We start from the raw sequence: 16,429 nt of genomic DNA, 5'->3' as shown, positions 1-16,429 counted from the left end.
AAAGGAGGATGTCTGGGGGTTTTGATGTGCACCACGGCCATACAGTTGAGCGACATGATAACGTACGGGCGCGGCATGCCAGCCTGAATACCGGCCGCCAGCGTCAGAAAAATGTGACAGTAATGTTTGTTCAAGTCCATACTAAGCCGTCGGATGGAGTATCGTTGGCCAATATCGAGTCGTTGGTAGAAGCGATAACCGGAATACAAAAAAAATGTCTCCCCACGGCGCCTTTAATTGCTGCTGCTCAATCGCGGCTCCCCTGGCCTCAGCTGGCTCCGCTCCTGAAGGTGTCGCGGAAACCGAGCATATCTTTGTTTTACTATGAGACGAGGTTCACAGTAAAACGATGACGAGAGCAGCACCTCAGCGCTAGCCAGTTTCGAAGTGCACTCAGCTGCTGCATCGATGCGAAACCGGCTAGGCTTAGCGACGACTAGGGCAGCCAGGGGGTAGCGCGTAGTTCATTGCCCGGCGCGCCCGCGAGCGGCGTCGTTCCCGAAAGCTTTCCTCGCTCACTCCCGCTGGCTCACTGATTGGCTCTACAGCTTGCGACCTTCACTCGGAAGGCTGGAAAATCGAGAAGCGAGCGACTGGCGCTGCGACTGAGCGATACTTTATGCCCACGCTTGCACTACTGGTCAACAACCTTTAACGCACATATGCTTGGGTTATCGGCTGCTTTGCGGCGAGTCTTAGTTAAGATCGTCCGCGACGCCATCGTCACCGTCCGTGACGCACAGGCTGAGAACTTCAATTCCAGTACGTGCCGAAACAACTCGTATTTTTCGTAACGATACGAGCTCGAAAACACGCCTGCTTCGATGCGCTAGTGGGCTCTTGCTTGTTAAACTACACGCGATCAGGATGCGGCGAGTGCTAACCACTGTTGCATATCAGCTAAAGTGAGACGCAAGTATCGACGTAGTTTCGTAACGCAGTTGATATCAAAGCACTCTGCTTGTACTGGTCACCGATTAAGCTGTTAAGTTTCATGATCTCCGGTGAGCGTGCCAGTGTCGCGCAAATTAATGCATCGCAGCTACTCTCCATCGTGCCAATTGCGTTCAACTTATCCACGATATTCGCCAGCTTGAGATACGGCGCTTTTCTTCGCTGTTTTTGTCGCAACTTAGTGATTTTATCTGGCATCAAACGAAATTGCATTCTGTCAACACCGTCGTCTGCTCCGTCGTCTGCTAGAGCATCCGGGTCACTTCAGGGGATCACAGGATCGCAGCTTCTACAAACGACATGCCAGAAAAAGTAACTGAAAGCGCTTTAGTATTCTTAAATAATCTAAAAATAATTTAAAATAAATGCAGTGTCTTTGTTGTGAAGATAATATAAGTATTCATGGTTTAAAAAACAAATTTTTTTGCCGGTTGTAATTTTTCACCGACACGAAAGCGCAGCCGTCGGCGCCATTGCAGCGCAACCGACAGGTCGTGTTTTGTATTATTTGCCTCTTTGAGGCATTGCTTGAGTACTTGAACGGCGGACACGTGTGAAGAACTCATTCAATAGGAAGGTGAGCAGGAGTGTGTTTTGGAAGCCAACGACCAGGATTTCGGCCTGTCAACATTGGCGAGTTTCAACGGATAAGCCATGAAGAAAGACTGCTGCGACGTCTTGTCATCTGTTAGGGGAACGAAGACTCCTGCGCCGTTTTACTAAGCCTGGATGAATCGCATGGCCGGTGAGTCCCGCTCTGCGTTTCTTTGCTAATGATCTGTATTCACACGCGCTATTTGTATGCGGCTATATAGGGATGTGAGTGGAGGCAGTCCGCCTGCGGTTGCCGCAGCTATAATGCGGCGCAAAAAAGCAGGGACTATATCCTGCATGACAAGTGTTGTTCTCATTGTCTTTATGTGCATTTATTACTCGCGTGCCGTGGTAAATAAAAATGGCACCAGATATCACAACAGAGTTACGCTTTCGCTTGCTAGCGCTTCGACACTCGGTGCAAAAGCATGCATTTGCACTGCGTAGAAGACGATGAGCGAGAAGTGCCGCGCGGCGGAGCGCTCGCGCTAGGCCAGCTGCGATCAGACACCGCACTATTTTGCTCAGGGTTAGTACTCATCGGATTAGTGCTTGTGCCTTAATATGCGTCATACTAAATTTTGAGACAGTTATCGCATGCGAAAGGCTAGTTCATATTCATCGCCTTGTCATTTGTAAACTTGTCTGTGCTTCCCCAGTGGAACAGGATTTGAGGCAGTGTTATGTTAAAGTTAGATCAATATTGCGTCTCCTGAGCTGTAAACGTTGATGCTTCCTCTCCTTCGGAGCACTGCGAGCTGTCGGATATGCAACTGCACAATTATTTAGGATTTCTACCTTTTTGCTATATCCCTCGCTTTTGTGGCCCGCATTCAAGTCGTTCGCCATCGTCGATGGTTTTTTTTGTTACTTATTTTCGCTTTGTTATTTATTCTTGGTTGCGTGCCATCAGCTGTGGTGCCGGCGATTCTCCGAGCTCGGAACTCTTCCCAGGCACGGGATCCTAGCCACAGACCTCCCGTCGCCGCACTCACGAGTGTTCTTTGGTATTTTTTGTTTCTCTTGCCTTTACTTGCATTGCCAGTTGACAAATTTGTGCAGCTTTTAATTGTATGCAGATTTGTTAAATGCGCTAGCAATTTTTCTATGATGCCAAGCTGTGCTGTGAGATATCAAGCTTCTTGCTAGTGACGGCATGCTTTTTCCATTCTCTCTCCTCATTTAACCAAGGCAGACTGGTTGCAACTTTCAATTTAATACCTAGACATTGGTGCAAGGCACCATGATAGGAATTAATGAAAACCTGCACATCCTATATTCAAATTGGTGTGCGGTATTTCAGCCAGCTCATCTTTCAGTGTGGTTATAACAGTCATTGTGACTCTTCTCAAAGAATGTATATGGGTGCATTACATAAAATCTGTTCATTTGTTTTGTCATGGGCTAGCTCATTGGTTTTTTATTTACTGATATTACGTCTAAGTTTAGTTTTTAAAGCAGTAGACGACTTCCTCTCTTGTCATTCATGACATGGCTACAGCCACTGACAGCTGTTGCTCTGGATGTATTTATTTGCAGTTGCCAGCGGCCAGCATCTATTGGGCCATGCGTGCTTCCTGCCTTCGGCTGTGTCATCCCTCCTGATCCGTTCATGGTAGTTATTCGTTTTCAGTGATGCATATCTTAGCTGCCTATTTAGAAAAATATTTTCAATATAGGCTTGCAGCTAGGTTTAGAAATGCATGAAACTCTACATGCACTTCACAGCAGTACCTCAGGTTATAATTACCGGAACTTTAGGCTTGTACAAAATATAGTCGCTGATGTAGCTCTTGACGCAGCTGCTGTTAACATAAACGTGCTTTGACATTGCACACCTGTTGCCTGGTATGCATATGTGTCCTCGAAAAGGACCTATATGTTCATTTATCCCTTTAAAAACATTGTGCTCTACAATGATGGTTTACCAGTATTTCTGACATAGAGACCAAATTGTCAGTCAGTAATGTAACTTTGCACGATGACACCAATCCTTGTATGGTATAGCATCCTTGCAATGCACTGGGAAATCTGCTGTCAGCACAGATTTATTGTTGGTTTATTGCCATAGCATATGGTTATACTGCACAGTTTGTACCTCTACCTTCTTAAAGCTGTATACTTGAAAATTTTAAAATTAGTTGAAGGAAAATTCAAGGAAATGTAACAGTAACTCTCTCCCATTTTGGTGGACACTTGAACCGTGATATAAGGGAGGGATATAGAAGGGAAGTACTGAAGAGCTGATGCCCATGTTAGATGCCCCTCTTTAGTTAAACATACCTCGCAATTAACACATTTGGTGCAAAACAAACATGGGACTTGCACGCTCACAAGCACCCTCATGTCAGTAAAACAAAGTGCCAATGTTGCTGTACTTTAGAGCTTTGCTCCTAAAAGCGCAGCTGACTGCTGCTTAAAGTTGAGAGCAAAAATATGTCTACTTTTCCTCATGTGCAGTCTGCGGTGCTGGTGCCATTTGCAATGGTGATTGACATTGAGTTGCATGATGCTCAGTCTGTTCCTGGAGTTAGTGATTTTGTCTGTCGTGTGAATGTGCTGTTAAAATTAGTGCAGAACAATGGTTCTCTAGTTCATTTTAGGTAACTGTCTCCTGTGCCACATGCTACCACCCTTTTTCCTCAAATTTCCTAATCTCATTTATCCACCTGATTGCCACCCATTCATGCATTCACCTACTGTTGGAATCCTCCCAGTGTTTTAGTGTGGTATTGCTTATATCTTCTCTGCATTACACATTCACTGCACTTCCTCTTTTTTGATTTAGTCAAGATATCCCTGTTCCTGTTTCTTGCATAAGCATAAGAGGCGACTCAAGTGCACCATCTGGGCTTGTGATGCAATGTGTAGGGTGCTTCGTTTTTGGGTAAAACCTGGTTTCTTCCTACTGTTGCACCAAAAATGATTCCTAAAGATCAGGTTCAACCCAATTTCTGTGCAAATGTGCCTGTAAGAAAGTGTGGTTTGAAGGTGCACAAAGGCGAAGAACTGCTGGAGTGTAGTGGATGAAACATAATTCGTCTGACAGATTTTTTAAACAATTCTGGTTATTTTATTTCTCTTTTAATGTTTATTGTTTGTCGGTTGCTTATAATTTTTGGACAAACTGAAAACTACATGTACTGACTGTTATTTCATTCCAATAATTATACCCATTATTATGAAGCTGTGTTGGAAGGTAGGTGTGCATTTAGTATGCGTGCTTTGAATTTCAGTGATTGTTTCTGCAATGCAAAATGGAGGACAGGTCTCAAGACACAAAACAGGAGAAGAGATGAGCACAAGATGAGGCTGGTCTAACAGCTGAAATTTTATTGAAGGAAAGTGGCAAAAGAAGACCTGCAAAGAGATTTGAGCATGCAAAACCCCAAAGCAGTGAGAGGGCAAAAAACAACCGGAAGGCACTGACGTACTAGTAAACCATCTAAAAAACTAATTCCTTACAGTGAAGGTTCACGGACGGTTTAGCCAGGCACTTGTTTTTAGCCTTACTGATGTAGTAAGCCTCAACTATATAAGGACAGATTTATCACTTCCCTAAACCACTGATGTGCCGCAGAAATCAGGCGTGCAAAGAGAAAGGTCGTCCTCCGATAGCATTCACGAGATTGAACGTGCAGTGTCAGGTGAAAATTCGCCTTCCTCTCTATACAGTGAAAGTGCTCTCAGCCAGGCGCACATTCAGATTTCTGCTTGTCTGCCCATAGTAGTTTCAGCTACGAGGCAGTGGAATGCAAAAAACCGGTTTACTTTTCCAAGTGGTGAACATTTTTTATCTGCCACTGTGCATAGCGGACGATTACCCGTAGTTGTATCAAGCCTAGTTTGAATGAAGAAGCAAAGGGCTCCTACCTTACTTTTAGCGGTCAAGACAACAGCAACATCATACTTTGGTGCAACTTTCTTGGGATGGTGCGAAATGGCGTGGAGGTAAGGTATAGAGCCCGTCTTTTTGTGCTGCTCAACTACGTCAGCATCATGTGAACGGTGTTCCGTTCCCTCGAGAGAGTAAAATCACACTCTGACAGGTGCGCAAGATGGGCAAGTGGGAACCCAGGTGCCATTGGCTTGTAAACCTGCTCCGAGAATGCATTCTAAACACTGTGATGGCATGACTTCCATAAAGCAGTCGTGATGCATGTGATTGCCAACCTGTCCTTCACCAGCCTCGAGTGGTTCAACTCGTAGCTAAGAGGCTTCCTGATCTTGGGCTTTGGCGCCAACATATGTGGTCGTCCGCAAAGCGCAGGTCTAAGTCAAGAAGCTACAAACGGTTATGCTTAGTGAAATTCAGACCTAAAAGATAGGCTTTGACCACATGCCTAAAGATTTCTAAAACGTCTTGTGCCAACTTATCTTAGCCCTCCTTGTGCAAGAAAATTAGGTAGCTATCAACATAACGAAATGCTACTATGCCGAGGCCTTCCAAACAGGGCTTTGATGCGGTATCGACACTGGACAGAAGAATGTCGCTGAGGAACAGTGCAACCTGGGACCCTCTGCATATGCCTGATTTATGATGTAAATACTGCCTTGCCAACTCACAAAAGTGGAGTTCTGTGGAGTTCTAGTTTCTTGTGGACAGCAACCTGGGCAGGTGCTCTGCAGTGAGCATCGACATGGAGGGCCTGCACTATTCATTGTCACATGATAGACCTCTGAGGTATGTGCAAACTGCATCAGGGTGAACAATGAACATGCTTTTACAGATGATTGCGTGATTTCGGTTGCTGGCTTCTTGGGGCTGTTGTCCTTTTACTTCAAATCCGCATTTGTTAGTTGGCAGGGTGGTATTTACACGCAGGTCGTACCTTTGCTCAGCAACATTTTTTTGTCTAAAGTCAATAAGGCATTAGAGCCCTGTTTGGAAGACCTTGGCATAGTAGCATTTCGTTATGTTCATGACTGTAATTTTTCTAGACTTAGAAGGCTCAGATAAGTTGGCACAAGATGTTTTAGGAGTCTTTAAGGCATGCGGTCAAGGCCTGTCTAAGCATCAGACTTGTCTAAGCAGAACCGTTAGCAGTTTCTTGATGCAGACTTGCGCTTTGTGGACGAATATGTTTGTTGGGGCTACAGCTAAAGATCGGGGAAGGCTCTTTTTAGCTACGAGTCGGACCACTCGTTGTTGGGGAAGGATGGTGAAGAGGTGTATTTGTCACTGGTTAAGGTCAGTAAAGATGGAAACACTTAATGGGTGTGCAATCGTGTGCATGACATCAGCTTTAGATAAGTCATGCCATCACTGCTGAGGACGCATTCTTGTAGCAGGTTTCCAAGCAGCTGGGTTCCCACTTGCCCATCTCAACAACCTGTCATAGTATGTTTTCACTCGCTCGAGGGTAAGGAGCACATACTCCGATGATGCTGATAAACCTTACCTCCACAGTATTTCACAGTCTCAAGAAAGTCGCGAAAAAGCGTAATGCTGCTGTTGTCTTAACAGCGAAGTGCAAGACAGGAGGCCTTTGCGCCGCCATTAAGAAGGCTTGATAAAACTGGGTATTGTCCACAATGGACAGTGTCACAAAAAAAGGTTCACCACTTGCAAAAGTAATGGAGTTTATTGCGTTCCACTGCCTTATGGCTGCAACTAATATGGGAAGACAGGCAGATATTTGAATTTGCACTTGACTGAGCACTTTCACTCTATAGGGGGAGCAAATTCTAATCTGGCACTGTATGCTCAATCTTGTGAATGCAAATCTGAGGATGACATGTCTCTTTGCACGCCTAATTTCCACGACACATCAGTGGTTTATGGAAGGGATAAATCTGTCGGTAGATAGTTGAGGCTTACTACATCGGTAAGGCTAAGGACACGTGTGGCTAAGCCATCGGAAAACCTTCATCGTAAGGAATTTGCTTTTTTAGATGATTCATTAGTATGCCAGTGACCTTTGATTGCACTTCGCCCTTTCACTCCTTTGGGTTATTGTGTGCTTGTATCTCTTCGCGGGTCTCCTTTTGCGGCTTTCCTTCAATGATAACGCCGCAGTGGCTCAGTGGTTATAGCGCTCGGCTGCTGTCCCAAAAGACGCAGGTTTGATCCTGGCCGCACCAGTCAAATTTCAATGGAGGCGAAATTTTAGAGGCCCGTGTACTGTGCGTTGTCAGTGCTCGCTAATGAACCCCAGGTGGTCGAAATTTCTGGAGCCCTCCACTACGGCGTCCCTCATAGCCCGAGTCGCTTTGGGACGTTAAACCCTCACAAATCAAATAATCAAAATCTTCAATTAAATTTTTGTTAGTCCCGCCTCTTGAGCTCATGTCTTGTGTGTTCTGGCTGGTTTTAAGGTGAGTCAGTACCAACTCGGCCAGTCATAAGCCTTGTTCAGTATTACATTTTGAATAAAGTGAAAAGTTTACTAGGCTATGTTGCCGGGGATCGTGTCCGCGGCAGTTGTGGGCAACTCAGAAGAGATAGCGTCATACGATTGGTTGTGTAATTGGCAGAGGATGCTGTGAGGATGCTGCTCGAAAAGAAAATTTCATAATAGGGTAATTATTTACAGCCAAAAATGTCCAAAAAGTAGCTGAGCCAGAGGAAAAGTGCCACGAAATTTGAAAACGCTGAAAGTAGGTGGAGCTACAGCGTAGTGCCAAGTTTGAAAAACTGCAAGTATGGACAAAGCCAAAGCTTGGCGCCAAGTTTGAAAACTCGAAATGAGCAATCAGGTGACCAGTGATAAGTGTCCTATACTTAACCAGGAGATAGGAAAAAGAATGATAAATTAGAGGCAATTAGGTAATTATTGAGAAGTGAAAGGCAATGAACGCGTGATTAGACTGGGCGGGTATTCAGTGAGTGGGCAGGAACGATCCGTGGAGGGAAATTTGAAAACTCGAAATCGTTGCTGGGATGAAATGAGGGTAAAATAAGAGTTAATTGATAACCAATCAAGTCAACGAGAAAACAACCATGGCGCCAAATTTGAAAGGTAACCAGTGTCGAGGAAGCATCAACACTTTCGCATTTTTTTTGCTCAGGTAGCAGCGGTGATCTCTATTTTTTGTTTTTTTCAGCCAAGACAAAAACCATTTTTCTTGGCTCATGGGCGATGTATCTAGGAACCTGCGGCCAGGACAACGCTGGACAGCATGCATCAGCAAGCTCGAAAAAAAAGCACGAAACAGTAAATAAATATTGATCATTTTCATTTCAATTCTAGTGGTTTTGTGCACGAATTACTCTGGAATGCACAAAGCTTGTGTTAATTGACAGGCGACCATTAACAATCTGTGCATTTTTGTGCATAGCCTACTCCAAAACACAAATCCTGTGTTAATTGACAGGTGACAGTAACGACTGTTACACAGTGTACGAGCACTACACAAGACACACTACAGAAGACAAGGCAAACTACAGAAGACAAGACAGACTACAGAAGACAAGACAGACTACAGAAGTCAAGACAGACTACAGAAGTCAAGACACACTACAAAAGAGAGGACAAACTACAGAAGACAGACTATAAAAGACAAGACAGACTACAGAAGACAGGACTACAAAAGACAAGACAGACTACACAAGACATGCCCAAAATACGACAAGACTACAGAAATTTTCTGTCTTAGAATCCTGTAGTGCGTTTTGACTGGGTAGGCCAAGTAGTACCGAAATAAGGTATGCCGTACTGTGGGGTTCCGGAATGATTTTGATCTAAATAGGTCCTTAGACGTTAATCAAAGTCTCATTACACGGGCGCTTCTGCACGTCACCTTTATTAGAATGCGGCGATCGCATCGGAGAGCTGCGTCGCGAAGTCGTGCGCAGCGCCAGAATACTACGCGGTGCAAGACGCCATGGCAGGTGCGCCAGCAAGAGTTCTAACAGCACTTCGCCAAAGCTGCTCTTATTATTTGTAACGGGGAGTACTGCTAGCCCCCCCCCCCCCTCATTTTTCTAGCATCAGTCAGCACCTACCTCGAACATCGAGTGTGCGGCATACGAAGAGACAACGCGAGGGATTCCAGTAGCCCCGTCTCTCCTTTCTTGCCTCCCTCCCTCTTGCAACAAATGGCGTTTGGCAGAGACGGCGCATACATTAGCTTGTCCGGCTTGAACGCAGCCGCTCTCGTTTCGGTTGCCGCCTCCGCAAATCGTCCACTGCGTCGCTTCCGATTACGAAGGGACGGGAATAAATCAGGCAAGTACGCTGACAAGAATCGGCGGCCCCATTTTTTAGGCCCTGTATTTCTGTAGTTGTAGAATGTGCTCGCCGAAATATGGAAGCCCCAGTTATCTCCACACCCAAACATCGCACGCTTCACAGTGTCAGTACCTTCAGTTGATGATGTGTTCATGAAATCGCGGTGACGTCACAAATTTTCCTGCAATTAATTCTGTCTCGTGACTTTACCTTCACGGAAGTCTTCAAGGCCGAAATCACGATGTCTTATCCGCTTTTAAAATTTTCGCGCATCAAGCACTACGCCAATGCCCTGGCGCGTACATGTACTCTGATAAGCCGCTTTATTTTGCTGACAATAAAGTTTACGATACATCGGGCACAGTGGTAGTTTCCTCTGGACTACTTGGAATGTCAATAATGAAAAAAAAAAACTTTGTCACAGCTGCACGTCACTGGTGATCGGACAACAGCTTTGCCGAAAAATTGGGGATAACAAACGCAATTGTACAGCTGCCGCAAAGAATTAAACAGGGCTCGCGAGAAACGGATGGGAGGTAGGAGCGTGCCCTTCGAAACGGGGTGATGGCAGTTCCCACCTTGCACATCTTTTTTTTTCCTTTTTGTTTAACTGCGTTGTAAGTTCAGACTCTCATTACGCGTGGCCGCGGGGACTGCTTCGAGAGCTGTGATGACGTCAGAGGTCCCGCGAGTTTTCTGCTGACGCCTAAGGCAATCTTGCGGACAGGCTCCTGACAGCTGTCGCCGTAAATCCAAGTGCCCACCGAGAAAAGCACCAATTTCAGGCATAACTGCCACCAAGTGCACTGCAATCTGATGAAAAACTGACTAGGCAGGACACAACGGCGAAGGCTTCGCGCGCAGAGACGAAAAGAGCGCGATTTATAATGTTAGCTACGCCTTTTTTTCCTCGTCTCACGGCTCAGTACGGGGGTTAGGCTGACTCGTAACAAAGCGATATGCAAGTAGCCAGCAGGACGAGTCCGCCCTGTGTCGAGTTCTTAATTTCCACCGAGTGTCAGCGAAGGTATACCTGCTGCGGGCACCTGTCTGCTTCCTTCAAACTATTCTCACCTGAATTAAAACACGCGTGGACGGTGCTCTGCATGAATAAATATATTAAAATGATCAGGAAACGAGGTAGTTTATTTACTGGAACTGCACTTGTTTTTACAGGAACGACATTTACCTCCACGTAGCGGCTAATAAAGGGTGGGTGAGGTGAAGCAATGTATAACACATTACGTACGCGTAATTCCTGCAAACTGTGCAGGAATTAGTTTTGCATGTAATCGGTTTCTGCAATATTTTACGGGCCCTAGCTTTCGTCACATAGCCGTTCGTCGAGAGCTCCGTGCTACCGCAGTCCGGCACCTCTCACTGTAGCCGTAGTCCGTTGCAGCGAATCAGTTGCCGCGGTGGCTCAGTGGTTACGGGGCTCGGCTGGTGACACAGAAGACGCAGGTTCAATCCATGCCGCGGCGGTCGCATTTCGATGGAAGCGAAATGCTAGAGTTCCGTACTCTTCGCGATGTCAGTCGAAATTATCCGGTGGTCGCTATTATTTGGAGCCCTGCACTATAGTGTCCCTCAAAGCCTAGGTCGCTTGGGGAGGTTAAAGCCTAAATAAACCATTAATCCATAAAAGAGGGAGCTAAGCCTCTTTTCTTATCCAGTATTACCCCGGATTACCTACATAATGACCGCTTGCTTTAAGACTGGTGACGCACCATTTGTTGGAGAAGCTGCAAGAACAGTGCGATCCACTGAGAGGTCCCTTACGCTCATGTCCAACATTCTTGGACAAAAATTTTGAATATGGGAGAACTTTAAGGCACTGGTACAGATATATTAATGGCTATGATCTATTCTTCCGATATATAGCAAAATCTTTCTTTTATAGTGTTTCCATCGATCGCATCGAAAGGTTAAGACTGCCATAGAAAGACAATAGGGAACGCATTTAACGATAGCAAAAACGTTAATGCCAAAAAATACAAGCCTTGCGACAGGAGATATCCGGATATAATGATTTTTATACTGAAATCTTACACTTTACGCCAAAATAGTGCTCAAATACTACTTTTCATTCAGAAATGCTTTTGTCCAGAATTGTTGATTGTGAAAGTTCAACTCCGCCTCGAAGCATCTACTGCGCAAGGAAGTCTAAATGTAGTAATTCTATACAAACACAAACTTATGTTCATACAAATGTTTCATCACGGACATCGGCGTTAACGCTCGCCGCGGAAAGCCCACTCAAGCTATTTTGGCGACTTGTGGCCGCATTACGGCCCTTGAAACGTCGTAATGTACTTGTTGTTCATCGCCTTTACAGCTTCTCTGATTCGATAGCAAGTGTACCTACAAAGAAGTAACGAAACAAGTGCGTCATGTTAAGTTCCTCGGTTGCAGCCTAAACTTAAAACTAGTCTAGCAACGTTCTGTGCACCCTCAGGACATGCTGCCTCCAGCATATCTGGGGTCCAACAATCAAAGCTGCGTGTTATATCGGTTCGCGATAGGCCGACTTTTTTGATCTCGTACAGCGGCTTGTCAAAATTGCCGATGCGACGGGTCAGACCCTTCACGAACTGTCCTTCAGTACGGAAAGCATTGAAAATTCCGCCCCTCACCCTCTGCCGCGATCTGAAGCTTCCTCTTCAATGCCAGTAAATGACTCAAAGAACAGACCTCAAGAAAAGATCTCGCCACCACCTTTGATTCGACAGCAGGACTTCGTGCGAGGATGGAGCTAAAGATTAACGCAAATCAGCTCCGGTGCATGTCTGTACCGTCGTGCACACGCACGTCTAGGGCGCTCGAACGGCGCATTGGGGAATACTTGGGTCATTCACGAGTGGCCAACAACTCGAAGCAAGACATTATCGTGCACGTACATTCCCATGTAGCGTGTTCAACTCCTCGAGTCTTTAAAAGCTTTATAGGGCCCGCCAGGCAGCAGCGATTGTTATTAATCTATATCAGAGCCCGTCGTTCGAGCGCCCCAGACAAATATGTGGACGAGTGTACGGCATGGAAAGCAAGCCTTTGTAGGTTTCCAGCCTGCGCCCCGTTACACTTAGCAGCTGCTGTAGACTACGGTGTGGATAGAAGCTGGCCGTAAGGTGGGCTTAGACTGTTGATATCTCAAAAGCCACTGCACTCTACGAAAGCTCAAAAACATGTGACTTCAAGTCCTTCAAGATATAAATATACGCAAAGCAATCATGAACTTAACTGAAATGTTAACGTCATCCCTTCAGCTAATTTATATCTCCCTGACTCCCATTCCTGCGCAGGTTTCCAGCATTACAAAAGTATTTTTAGTCTATCTCGTCTTATAAAACATATGTAATCATGAAATCGTTTGCAGGGCCGGAACACCACATACTGGGAGGGTCAGAGATGGTGCAATACTAGGATAGAAATCAATGACAAAGTGTCAAATACCCCAAGGGGCCCTTCAATAGACAAAGTCGATATATTATAGTGACGTCACGGTCAACCGCTTTGCACCTGCTTGCGTGAATCTACTCAGCGGCTATGGCAGATAAAAGGTGGCTGACTGCGACGTCATGAGAATGAGTCGCCGCCAATGGTTGGAGGGTTCCATTTGAGGGGCGCTTCTTACGTCTTGAGTAACATCCGAAGCACTCAATGAATATGTCTCGGCTAGGTGCCTTGTCTGCTTCGCGTGGCCTCTCCCTCACTCGATTCTGTTCGTCCAGCTGGGCAGCGCGCTCCGCGTCCCTCGGTACTTCAGGTGTTTGACGCGCCCCAGTGTTCGCGTGCTTTTGTTCATCCATAGCAAAGAGTTTGGCTACCTTAATTTCCTCCACACCTTCACGTGCAGCCGCGTCAAGATGCAATAGCTGACACAGGTGAACCCTTCGCTGCTCCGGTGTGAAACTCGCGTAGCGTTCTCTATCTAGAAGACGCTAGCGGGGATTATGTTCTTGATACATGCTACTTCCTCTTATGCAGTTACTACCAGCGCACAAGAACTGGCGCCATCTGATATATCGCTGTGCAAATTTAATTGCCAGATGGTGCCGCCGTACATGCCAAATTTCAAATATAACACCGTAACAATCGTCGCGGCGGTGTCTGACATATTGCTCCACCTGAACAATGTCTAAGAGGAAAGTGACTCTCCACCCGTCCGGTTGCCATTGTTGATATATTTCTTGCCCCTGCGTTTTATTTAGCTATGCAGTGATTAAGAGGCTCTTTCTGACCTCAAGTCTGCCGCCTGTGCGCACTATATTTTGTAACGGTTGAGGAGACACACGTCACCAGTGGGACCCTCTGTATGTAGGCTCCGTACGGAGACTCAGTTAATGTTGCCCAATGCGTTAAATAAATATGTAAAAAAAACGCGGCAGTGTGGCGGTAGCTTGTTCTGTTCTCGTTATTGACATCTTCATTTATTGGCATCGCGACTTTGGAAAAAAATGCAATAACAGCGAATTCTGTAAACAGAATAAGTGACGGCGTCAGTGTTCCTTCAAAAACAGATCTTTGAGGACAAGCCAGAGAAGAAAGTAACGAGTTACTGCTGCAAACGCAAACGCCAAATTTTCACGAGAAATAAAAGAAAGACGCAGTAACTGTCTCACTTCGCGGGGGCGCCCGAACACCGCCGTGAGCGAAGTAGATGATGAAGAGTGAAAGGAGGAAGAGAGAAACTGGCTGCGTTGCAGAGGACTCCGGAATAATTTCGAGCACGTGGGGTTATTTAACGCGCACTGACATCGTGCAGCCCACGGGTGGTTGGACACAACACATATTTTTTTACCAATGTTTTCATTTTCGCCGCAGTCGCATCCCCTCCCCTGGCGTCAGAATTCGAAAGCAACATGAATGATTTTCGCCTTTCGCATTCCTTGCACGAAAACTTATGCGTGCCCAACTTCCCCTGTGTTATGACCACTGCGTGATTATAGGCGGTCTCGCCGCTTATGCCTCCGTTGAATCGGGGCTTAATTGATTCACGTGGGCAGCATGACTTTGCACAGAAATCAGGTTACGCCGGGCTTAGTGCTTAAGGCAGAACCCCTTCCGTCACGCAACGAGTCACCAGTAAGCGCGTTTTCCCCAAGTTCGTGCGCATGAAGTAAAAAAAGGTGCTCTTGTAGTTCACGAAGAACGATGTAGAAAGCACGCTTCAATAGCTTATTTTTTTCATTTGTTTTAAGTGCTGCAGAAGTGCGACAGGGAAGTGTTTTGCGGGACAGAAACGGGAAAAGCATATTTTCCTATTACCATGCTATTCTTATTCCTCTGCCGCGAAAACAAAGAATTACGTCTCTTCTGTCGTCAAAGTATTGATTCAGCGGGAAGCTGTTGAAAGCCCTATTCTCACGCAACAGAAGTGGGCGCGCGTTGAGGGGGGAGAAAATGTGAAATTATTGGGAGCGGCCACGTGGCCTCGTAACGAAAAGCTTGTCGTGTGTGCCGCTGCTTGTCACGCCACGGAGAGTGCGAAACACGCAGGCGCCCCTTTATTTTCAGCATTGCGGTTCGTGGACATTGTCGCTTTTTGTTCTCCGCAAAAGGACTTTCGCAGAAAAGAACTTTAGCGGCGTTTGTTGCCTTGGCGCGTGAACAGTAATTTTTATCTCTCGAAGCAGTCCCACTTCCGAATGACACGTCAAAGTTATAGAGGGTGAGCATTTATTGAAGCGAGTCCCTAAAACACTGTTTTCGTACGTTCCTAATCATGAAGCCTCATTTTCCTCGCCAGTCGGGCACATCGCCTTTGTGTCGCTGCGCTGCACGCTGTTGCCACGTGCGGCGAAATTCGATTTTCGTGTGCAAGCCTGAGGCTGCGGCTTTTTCAGAGTGTTTTTGAGTCAACTTCTGCGCCGTTTAAAAAATAAGATAACACCACTGCGCTTCAAAGAAGACACTAGCGCTAACAGATCAATACAGAGCATAGCGACAAAACAATTTCAAAGTGAAGAGTGCGGGAATGTCCAGAAATTCGAATACTAATCGAATAGACTAAATATTTATTACTCTTGTTCGATTCGATGCCTCATTTTCCTTGTGTCTAGAATATTCGAAAGGGCGTCAGTATTTCAGAAAAATTATTGGATATAAACTTACCGGCTTAGCGCATTAATCAGCTTTCGCTGATTGACATTAGCGGCCGAGAGGTGTAGATTGGCCGCCCAATTATGACATTTCATCGGCGACTGCCCGGTTGGGCGTCTCTACGCTCACGTGCATACTCGGCTTTCTTCAGCATAGGTTCGATCACGTTCCCGGCACACTTCGCGGACTCCAGGGACCGCTTGCACGAAGATAATATTCTAGTTCCTAGTGTTCTCTTCATAAGTGCGAAAATTGGTTTTGAAAAGGAATTCAGTTGCCTCCCTATTTACTGTGCCCAAAGCCAATGTAACCTAGCGCCACGGCGCGCTCCTGATTGGATTTCAACTGCGCCGTGGACCGCCTGCCTTTTCGGCGCCCCAAGCACAGCCTTGTCAGGGAGCACATGTTGCGCCGCCGCCCAACACGTAGGCTCCCTAAGCCTTGCGTCTTGCTGCTCGGGGGATTCTCGCGAAATGTGCACTCTTTGGTGCTTTTTACCAACAAAATACCTTACTGCTACTATTTGTGCCTGGACCTGGCAAGACTGTGTGGCAACACCGTTCGCGGACAAGCATGCTACTTCCCCACCCTTTTTTCCCTCAATG

At 46.1% G+C, this 16,429-nt stretch overlaps 1 protein-coding gene and 1 long non-coding RNA gene across 2 annotated transcripts in view; one reads left to right on the top strand and one right to left on the bottom strand.

The window, feature by feature from the left end:
- The window catches only part of LOC144115729 (band 7 protein AGAP004871-like), a 410,957-nt gene that overhangs the window by 228,289 nt on the left and 166,239 nt on the right, over nt 1-16,429 (bottom strand). The window lies entirely within an intron of this gene.
- Nucleotides 1,417-3,166, top strand: LOC144102005 (uncharacterized). Its single transcript, XR_013308145.1, has 3 exons — nt 1,417-1,699; nt 2,462-2,555; nt 3,088-3,166. It is a non-coding gene; the product is annotated as an uncharacterized LOC144102005 (long non-coding RNA).

This window comes from Amblyomma americanum, chromosome 1 (assembly GCF_052857255.1).
Source record: "Amblyomma americanum isolate KBUSLIRL-KWMA chromosome 1, ASM5285725v1, whole genome shotgun sequence".
Lineage (NCBI taxonomy): Eukaryota > Metazoa > Arthropoda > Arachnida > Ixodida > Ixodidae > Amblyomma > Amblyomma americanum.
The sequence above is the reverse complement of the archived record's forward strand: the minus strand, read 5'-3'. Positions and strand labels throughout refer to the sequence as shown.